This window comes from Onychostruthus taczanowskii, unplaced genomic scaffold (assembly GCF_017590055.1).
Source record: "Onychostruthus taczanowskii isolate IOZ18803 unplaced genomic scaffold, ASM1759005v1 scaffold36, whole genome shotgun sequence".
In the NCBI taxonomy this organism is placed as follows: domain Eukaryota; kingdom Metazoa; phylum Chordata; class Aves; order Passeriformes; family Passeridae; genus Onychostruthus; species Onychostruthus taczanowskii.
In genome coordinates, this window is record NW_024501015.1 from 195,695 (window position 1) to 206,049 (window position 10,355).

At 42.2% G+C, this 10,355-nt stretch overlaps 1 protein-coding gene across 5 annotated transcripts in view; it reads right to left on the reverse strand.

Moving 5' to 3' along the window:
* FAM126A (family with sequence similarity 126 member A) overlaps positions 1–10,019 on the reverse strand; it is a 43,057-nt gene extending 33,038 nt beyond the window's left edge. For 3 of the 5 annotated variants that reach the window (XM_041411480.1, XM_041411477.1, XM_041411481.1), the window contains exon 1: positions 9,948–10,019. The gene's annotated coding sequence lies outside the window, so the exon portion shown is untranslated. Of the gene's footprint in view, positions 1–9,306; positions 9,657–9,947 lie in introns of those variants that run through there. The other 2 variants (XM_041411479.1, XM_041411478.1) reach the window with 2 other exon arrangements.
* Positions 10,020–10,355: the final 336 nt, after the last annotated feature.

Consider the following 10,355-nt stretch of genomic DNA (forward strand, 5'->3'; position numbering starts at 1 on the left):
ACCAAAACTTTGCAATTCTGCTGGCTAAGAGTGAGATTTTTGGAGATTGCCTATTTTCAACCCTGCTCTAGGTATCTGCACCTCATTCAATTTGGAAAGCAGAGATGTCTGCCTGTAAAACCATGACAACCTGCAAGCCAGACACTAACTTTAGAAGATCCTACACAAGCCACACAAGGAAGAAATTTTGTAGCAGCTCTTGGGACTTCATTTCAACTGAGTCGCCCTTCTGCCTCCATAAAACGCAAGGAGCTCCACAAACTGAAAATTGGACTGCAAAAGTCCCTGGTGCTTAAGTGACTTATGACAGGTCCAGGGCAGGCCAGGGTTCATTTCTGCAGTAGCCAGGAAGGGCATAGCAAGGATCCAGATGCTATTTTATATCACCTCATCATTGCCAGGGGAAGCACTCTGGGTAGCCAGCTCTGCATGGTGAGCGATCACATGTGAATTGTTTGCCTATTTTGTGCACGTTGTTATTGATAGTGTAGCTGTTACTGTTCACTTTCTTATTCCATTTCTGTTTCCAGTAAATTGTTCTTATCTCAACCTGTAATCTTTACTTTCTGTGCCCCTAATGCTCCTCTCTATCCCTACGCAGGAGAGGCAGAGGGGGAAAGGGAGACTGAGCGAGTAGTTGCGGTTTGGAAGGTTTCTGTGGGAACATTAAATTGGGGAATACCATTGCTAAGCAAGGACAGCCTCATCTGGTAAAGCACAGGCCTCTTTCAGGCCAAACCTATTCCAGGGCACCCAGCCCTTCACAAAGAAAAGAGAACTTTCCCCAGGGCTCCCAGCGACTTCCCCGGATCGGTTGTATCACGAACTGGGCTACCCAGGAAAGATCTACAATGTAGCATAATATCACACATGATCCAATACAAGGGCAATGGAAAGGTTTCATTTTGACTCCAGAGCCTTTATTTTAAGTGCTATGATACATCCCATCACCCTAACCCTACCAATACAGCAGCCTTAGCAGTCCTGATAGCTTTCTATCTGCAAAATATTATCTCCAGTGTACCATTCTACCATTTCCTCAAAGACCATCAAAGAAAAGCAGGAACCTTGCTATCAGGAATATACCCAGATTTTATAGCAAAAAGTGGTTTATTATAGTCTACTGACAGGTGTTTTAGTAGCTCATTTTCACAGGGGAAAAAAAAACCCCAGTCTATACCAAGGTATATTTTCTGGAAGAGGGGTGCATCAATACTGCAAATAACCTTAGGACTTAGTTTTAGTGGTGGATAACTGCTCCCTGTTAAATTACAGAATTAAAATTATCCATCTACATATGCATGCAATGCATGTATTTGGCTGTGTTAAACAGTTTCAGGAGAAACATGCTTTATCTCTTCATGACAGTTCTCTTATTCTTCCTCATTCCTTCACATTCCCCCACCCCCACAACAGCCCGTCTGCGTACACTCACAAGACTAGACACATTCACTTGAAAAACATTTCAGAGCAACTAAGAACAATTTTGTGGGTTTTTACATACTTTGCAAGCTACAGAAAAACATGACTTCTCAACTAAAATTTTTAGAGGCAGGACCCACACTTCTGTCTCATTCAGAATCCAATACATTAAATGCTCTACTGTCACATATAAATGCTGTAGTACAGACAAAATATATGCAACTCAAAGTCTCAAGAGAATTTACTACCCTGTATGTCTTGCTCTGCACTGTAATTTTTTTTTAAGTCAAATCCCAAAAGCATAATACTGTCAAAGAAGAAAAGGATTATAATTCTCTTACACTAAGAGATGTATTAATTTAGATTGAATTCATGTTAGATGAAAAAGCTTTTAAAATAAAAAGTTCCCATTTCATGAAAGCACCTAAAGGTCAGAATATTAATTACTCCAAGAAATAGAAAGCTAATAAAACTCAAATTATACAGGTTCTGGAAGGACTCTTTGTTTGAGTTCAGATTTCCAAGTTAATTGGTATTATCAAGTAATCTGCCATTATTCCAAAGTCACAACAACAGAAAGTTTCTAAAGAATTTATATTGTTACCACTTCAGTAGCAGAAAACAGTTTAAGATTTAAAATAACAAAGCATGCATTCATTTTCTTTTTCTCTTTTATTTTCATTCTCATTAAATCACACAATGTCTTCTGCTCAAGACAGGCCTGACTTTTAAGAGCATTATTACATATCCCACGTATCTAGTAGTTCTAGAAGAAGTGCGTGGTGCTTCTATAATCAGTAATCAATTCAGAGTTCTGGCTTAGAGTACAAATCTGATGATTTAGAGCCAGGCAAATATTTCTGTAGCCTAACTACAAAGTGATCAAAATTTATTTCTGTAATAACCTCAGGTCTGTGAACTTGAGAACTTGATTTAGAGTACTGTGCTTACAAGCTGTGTCTGAGAAGTCACTTGAATGGCAGACACAGTTGTGACAATACATGGAAATTGGTCATTGACTGCACATGTGTTTGGGGCATAGTGGACTGGATGAACCCCAGCCAAAGGACATCAATACAGTCTAACAACCCTTGGACACAACATGTTCTGCTTGTAAAAACTGTCATAAGCATATGAAAGAAGTGCTGCAATGAACCAAGAGCAAAGCAAACTCCATCACACTGGATGAAAAAAACCTAAATAAAATCTAAGTGAATGGTGACTTTTCAAACCATATGACATTTGAGGGGTGAGGGTTAATAGCACAAAACAAAAAGGTCACACACCTATCATTTAACATCAATAGAAAAATTTAAGGAACTTCTTCAAGGGTGTGGCATCATTTGGTTCCTGTTTCATCACTCAGTTAACTTTCTTCACCCACTTTTGTCAGTTCCTCTATTTACTGTACAAGCAGGACCTTTATCTAGGTGCTCCTTCTTCCCTTGACATCAAATGTATCCACATCCTTCTCCACCTACTGAATTTATACAGGACTTTTATTCCACCACACCGAGAAGCAGCTGTAAATGGTTAAGGCAGTCTCTGCCACTGTTTCACAGAACTGGAGCGGCTTTGTGAGCACAGGTGAACTAGCATCCACTTCTTTACCAAAACAGGACAAAACCTAAGCCACTTTTGAATACCACTAAATTAGGAATGAACTAAAGATTTCCATTACTTCCTTAAGGAATGAATGAATGAATGAATGAATGTGTGTGCTATGTACACAAGGGAACGGCACAGTTTAGAGATTTCCTGTGACTATGTTGTTTTGGGTAGAAAATCATTATCATTCTTCCCAGTGCAGCTACACTTTGCCAGTAACAGTCTGGAAGAAATTATCACTGCACAAATAACAATTCCATTCTAGTAAAAACCCTTGGTAACCAATGCAAATGCATATGCTTTACATATTCTTAAATTTCAGCCTAAGAACAAAGAGAATGAGATTGAAAATATATATACCAAACTAAAGTAAGGCAGCAAAAGAATTAAAAGTAGCAGAGACTGCAAATTTACTCAGCCAATCCCCAGCATGATGCAGAAGTGCTGGAAGAGTAGATCTGCTATATTTGTAGATGTTACTGAAGTCAACAAAACTTCAACCAATTCCAGCTGAGACAACAGAATCCTGTTACTCCAAGCTGTATCGTTACAGACTAAGCAAAACAGATGTTTCCTTTTTTGTGTTTCACTGAGTAACAGAACAAATTTGATTGTCTGAAGTGTCTCATCACAACATGACTGTTGCAAAAATACCCCTAATTTACAGTGCTGACACATAATGCTGAGAAAACAGGGAGAGGGGTAAAGAAACTCAAAATTTTTTCCTCAGCTTTACAGTTAAATATAAATCACATTCTCTTTAAGTCAGGCAGAAATTCGTAATTATTATACCAGCACTCACAAAGCTGCAGACGCACGTGTAAGCAGATGAGCAGAATTACTGTCACAAGCCTCTCACCTGCTCCTCTGGCTGCTGCACTGGGAATTTAGTTCAAAGCAGGGGGAAAAATGCAGGAGCCAATTAGTCTTTCTACAGCTGACATACGGAGTCAATACAATTAGGAACGTAAGAGATGTGAGTGGAAAGACTTCAGCTTATTGAGCCTAAAAGCTGTAACTGAGTAAAAACAGTAGCACGTCCGCAGCATGTGACATGAACCAGGCAGGTGTTTTGGCACAGCCTAAAGGAAGTCAATGAGAAATGTATTCTTTTAACTGGGTATATAGTAATTGGTTTAACCAGATGTGCTATTAAACACAAACCGTAGGATAATACTCAGCATTTCACTGGCAAAACGAGTCTAAATTGACTGTAAGGAACATAAAATTGTTGCTTTAGCACCAAGTACCAAGAGCTAAGGAACTCCCCAACCCTGCTCCTTCCCCCTACTTTGATCACACTGCTCTCCCCTTCATCAGCCTAACACCAAATACATGATGCTGCAGTCTACCTACTTCAAATCTGAAAGAAACACAATTTTCTTCAGCCAGGAAATACTGCAAAGAAGTATTTACCAGAAGAAAAAAAAAATCCTTTTTATACCTGAAGATCCTTTAGTCTGCTTCCTCAGGTAAAGATGCAACTGTAGCATACCTGATGTGTTTTGCACAGTACACTGAAAATATTCACAGTACCCTAACAGAGAAGGTAGCTGGTGTTAAAACTTGTCAAATACAATTTTAAAAAATTTACTAGGTCAGCTTAATGCTTTTACACATATTCCAGTCGTCTCCTTTAATACAGAAAATAGTACTAAAGGATTGAAAAGAATTAATAGAAAATAATTGCTTTTACAAATCACTACATAGTACAGCCTTGTCCATCAACCAGATGCTCATGGAGATCTTATATTATCCAGCACTAGCTCCTGTACAATACTCAGACTACTAGACAGGTGAATTGTTGAGTATTATATCTAATTTCCTACCACATATTTAAAGAGTAATGGGATTTTTTCCTCCTTTCCTAAAAAAAAAAAAAAAAAGAACTGCAATAAAATATAGCAAAAGGAGTGAATCATGGTGTTTAGTATTAGCAAAATATTAAAGGTGTATGCACTGTTTGTCAGGTTGAAATTAATGCCTTGCTGAAGCATAAATATTTATCCAGTGCAAACAGCAGGAAACCTTAGGAGACAGCATGGCTTTAAGCACTGAAGTGTGTTAATTAGTACCCAGTGCAGCTTCAGAGCATGCTATGCTATTTTTAAATAAAGGTTAGATTCCAAATAGAGAAAAGTAACAAAATGTAAAGGTATGAGATAAGATAGCCTAACAAAGCTGTATTTAATAGCTATCAAAAGTGCCCCAAGTATACATTTTTTGTCACAAAGTTTAGAATGAGAGCTCTTATGCCAATCAGGATGGAATACAGATACTTAGCAACTTTTGCATCAGCAACAAGCATGTTTTACTAGTATTACTTTCACCTACATTTATTTGCTATGCTTCAGTTGCTACACAGCATTTCATATCATCAGAGGTTAGAAATGGAGAAACAAAAACATACATCTGTTTTGGAGAGATAACCCATTTCTAAGTCTCCATCTCAACACTCAGATGATTCTTCAGCATTGCTGGTCATTTATAAATTAAGAAACGTTTCATGCACACCCTCACTTTCCATGGCATTCTCCATATACAAGAGTGATGATAATTAAATATCTGTCCAAATTCCATGTCCTTTATTGATTCCAGTTCTAATAAATAATGCTACTAATAAATACTGTTTATTGAACCCATCTGTTTTACATTTGTACACCATTTAGAAGTTAAACTGAAGCCTTATAAACAGAACCCTTAATTCACTGCACAAACACCTACACCAACATCCTCCCCTTTCTGGCACAACAGGACAAAATAGTGTCACATTCAGACAATTTCAGGACTCACTTGGCTGTAAGTTATACTGCTTTCACTCACTGTCTTTCCAGTTGTTAGCAAAGCATGTAAGTTCATGTGGGGATGTGACCAAAGAAATTGCCATAAATAACAGCTGCCCTCACAGACTCAGCCAAGATGCTATTTTTATTCTGCTCCTCTTGAACATGGTCCTGATTAGGGCAAAGGCTTCAAAACAGTTTCACCACAAGTATAAGAAAATACTCCACATCCAGCACTAATTTAGAAGTGCTATAAGCTGAAAACTATTACAGTTCTTCGATCTTTCAGAAGTTGGTTTTGGTGTTTTGTATTTTGTTGGATTGGTTTTTTTTTTTTTTTTTTTGGTATCTAATACAAGAGTATTTGAGTTTTCATGCGAGCAAAGTTCCAACACAAATTCTGATAGAAATCTGATTTACAGAAAGAAAAAATGCAGAAGCATTTTTCACCTTTCAGCCTTTAGCACAACTTTTTTAAAGTTTTCAAATAACTTTAAGTAATTCAAGTGTCAGTTGTTTATAGAAAAAATCTCAAGTTCATGCAGAAGCACTTAGTCTAAAAAGTGTAGGCATACACTTACATGTTATAGAGTAGAGTCTGGCCATTGCAGGAATAAACATTTTAATGGCATGCAGAGCTGGAGCAGCAGCTTTAAACACAGCCTAGCAGCAATATGCAGTTGCTACACATTAAAAACATTTTCATACTTTAGTACTCCTTGTCTTCAACAACACTGACGCAGATTTCTGTCCTTATCCTGACACCTTGTTGCTGCCTTCCAAGATGATCCCACAAAGCATTTCGAATAAACTAATCCAATTTAAGTTTCTAAATAACTGATGCTAATAAAAAATGCTTTAATTCCAACACATTCTCCACTTCCAAATGTGCATTTTATACATCACCATTTCAATTCTAGCAACTGAGAACAGCAAACACCAAAAGGGCTATTTTTCCTGGAACAGAAAGAAAACACAGATTTAAAGAAAATATCTCAGGCCTAAAGTTCTAATTTAAGTGGTCTTATATATATATACATATCCTTGCATAATTAAACAGAACAGCATTAACAAAACAAAAGCTGTAATTCTCCTAAGCAGGGAAACTACAAGATTCCAGTAAATCAACAACCTATCTCAACTACATCCTACCAAGTACAAACCAACACACTGAAAGACACTGCATATAAACTGCAGGTTTTAAGCATGCTGTATTTCCATAATCCCATGGAAGTCTCAGAGATTAGACAGGGTCACTCCAGTCAAACTCTTTAACCTCAGAATATAATTACAGATGGGCAGTCTTCAGTTTTTCTGAAGTGTACAAGATTTGGACTCTAGTTCTCTTCAAAGAAAATAGAGTATGCAGGCAGGGAAGGTCAGACTGGCAGGCTTTTCATTTCCTACACAGCCAGATCAGATCTCCTGCTTAAGTTTCATGCACCTTGCTCTTGGAAGCCTCACTGCTGGGTAACACTGGCCGTACCGCACGCGAGTGCAGTGATTCACAGGTGTAACGTCCACTTCTGCTAACAAAACTACCCACACAGTCCTATGGGAGACCTAAGGATAGATCAGCTTTCTACCCAGCCTTCCATTTGTGAGAGAGGAAGCGTGCTAGGTTATGCAGAGAGCACATCTGTCAAAGGCAAGGGCTGGGAATGAAACCTGACCTGGCAATTCACCTAACGGATTTAAGTCTAAGCTCTTCCTGACGGAGGCTTTGTGTGTTTGCTGAGTGCACAGGTGATCTTTGTTAAGAGCACAAGAGCTACTACATTTTCATATTCTCATCAACATAAACATTTATGCCTCATGAAAGTTTCATCCTAAAACCTCAAATACTCCACAAGCTCTTAGTCCCAAAGGGAAACCTGGGAACTGTGACTTTTCTCTTAAGAAATAATTTTGCAAACCATGCATTCTCCATACAATCTGACAAAACCACAGTGTCACATCAGACCATTTATTTTCTAATTAAAATAACCAGACATTAGCCAACACTTTATAACTAATAATTTATACCTCCAGAATGAACAAGATGATTTTCACATTGCATGCATTAAAGTCAGTGACAGGTTAAGAAGACAACCTAATATGTACCTTAAGGCAGGCTTTAATGAAAATCAATTTCCATGAGGAAGGTTCAAGATGCTGGGGTTTTAGAGGAACGTGTACTATGAATGAGACTTCAACCCATTATTATGACTTATTATTAGGTTTGACCCAGTCACATGCATCAGCAAATGGGCTTGTCTCCCATTTTAGAGCCAGCCCCAGTGTGCTAAGTAAAACACAGATGACACACACCACTTGTAGTGCCCAGCCTTACAATATCTCACGTACATGCTTGTGATACAAGTCCTCACAAAATCAGAATCCAAGTGACTTAACTACCCAGCTATGCCTGGGAACATGTCTCCCATGGACTCTCTCAAGTGAAAGCAAACCCGCCCATTCAGGAGACTACAGCAAAATTTCAATGTGATCCTGCCTCTGACAGCCTTTTTCCTTGGAAGAAGCTTTCTGATTAAATATAACACGTCCCTTTAAAACAGCTCACCACTGCAAGGAAGTGAATTGTTACAGTTAATAAATCATCGCAAGTAGTATACAACTTCCCCAAAAATATCATCCCTCTGATAAAAGGCCTATAGAAGTGCCTTGCCTCACAAAGAGATTATTACAGAACAGAAGCAGTCAGGTTTTGTATTTCAAAATTAGCAGCTTTGTATTTTTTCCTACTCTGGAGGAAAAAATACACCCAAAAACACTGCCAGAAGGATCTAAAATTCAACTTCAAAGTATACTACTTTTACCAAAACTATTTCACTGATGAAACTACAATAGATTGCAAATTAATTTGACCACATTACACAACATTACTTAATTTTTGTAACATAAAATAACTTGTTGAAAGGTGGAGAGTACAAAAGCAAGATGCCATTAGAGGCATGAAACTATATGAACTTTAAGGTCCCTTCTAACCCCAACTTTTCAATGATATTGTGGAAAGCACAAACTTCTGAAAAACCACTGTAGCATGTAAGTCCATCATTGGAGGGAAAAACTGCAGAAAAGCCTTTCAGACACAACAAAATGCAGTCATCAATGTCACTCTACACTTTAGTCCATAACATGGCTTCTTGCAGCTTTGCAGTGCAATTTGCTCAGCTTGCCTTAAAAAAAGTCACTAAATCTGAATTTGCAGCTAAGGATCCCAACACCAACCACGTAACAGAAATTTTAGTATCTGGCTCTTCCACAGTCATCTCCTCACACACTGGCAGTGTAGGTTAAAACTCCTGAAAGGTCCATACTAGCAGGACTTCATAAGCTTCAAGCACACAAATCTGCTCCCTGTGAACCTAAGGCTGGGGAGCTTTTTCGGCAGAGAGCTAGAATTCAATTGGACGGGAAACAAACGTGATGGCTGTCGGGATTACACGGGACAGGACAAATCCACGGGCACTACCTCTGCTTTCATCCTTACCTTTGACACACAAAGGCCACTTCGATTTAAGGCGCTCCAAGTTAAAGCAGGAAGCCCGCGGAGGCGCAAGCCCTGCGGCGCTGCCCGCTGGGATTCCCCAACTCCGCGATCCTAACTGTTGCTGCCACCTCCCGCATCCCCGCGGCGGGCACCAACTCACGGCGGCGGCGGCGCCGAACACACCCACAGCACGGGTCAGCACCAAGGCGTTCCGCAGCACGCCGCCAACTCTGCCCCAAACCTCCCCACGAGGCTCCGCGCCGGCACCGGGAAGCCGCGGCCAGGCACCGCGCCGCCTGCCCTGCTCCGGGGACGCCGCGGGAGCAGCTCCTTTGTCTCTCCCGCAGCCCCGGCCGCCTTCTCCCGGCGGCACAAGGCGCCGCTGCCCCGCCGGCCCCCAGACGCCCGGGCGATGCCGCCGCTTGCCCGCCGTGCCCTGCCGCGGCCGGACTCACCCCCCGCCGCCCCAGCCGCGCGCCGCCGGCTGCCCCAGGGTGGGGCGCGGGACCCGCAGCCTGGGGGGGCTCCGCTCATTCGGCCGCGAGTTGCCCGACGGCCGCGGCCGCCCCGTCGAGATGCGCCAGCCCCGCGCGGGAAAAAAAAAAGTTGTCCCCGCGGGAGCGGCCGGGAATCGAACTCACCCTCCCGCCCGGCGGCTCCGCCGCGGCCGCGACTCAAACTCACCCTCCCGCCGGGAGCGGCAGCGGCGGGCGGACACAGCCCGGCCCCGCCGCTGCCTGGCGGCCGCCGCAGCCAACCGGAGCGCGCAGCGCGGTCACGCCAGCCAATAGCGCGGCAGAGCGGGCCGTGCGCGCGCCCCGCTCCCCATGGGCGGGGCCGGCCCGCTCTGAGGCCGGGCGGGAGCGGGGGGCGCGCTGTGAGGGCGCCCCGGGAGCGGGCGCGGGGACCGGGCATGGAGGCCGGACAGGTCATGGGCTCCGTGCCGCGGCTGGGCCGGGAGCGTGGACCTGGGGGAAGCTCAAGCGGAGTCCGGAGCTCCGGGCAGGGTCGTGCCCTGCGGGGAGATGCGCCCTTCGGGGCAGCGCCCG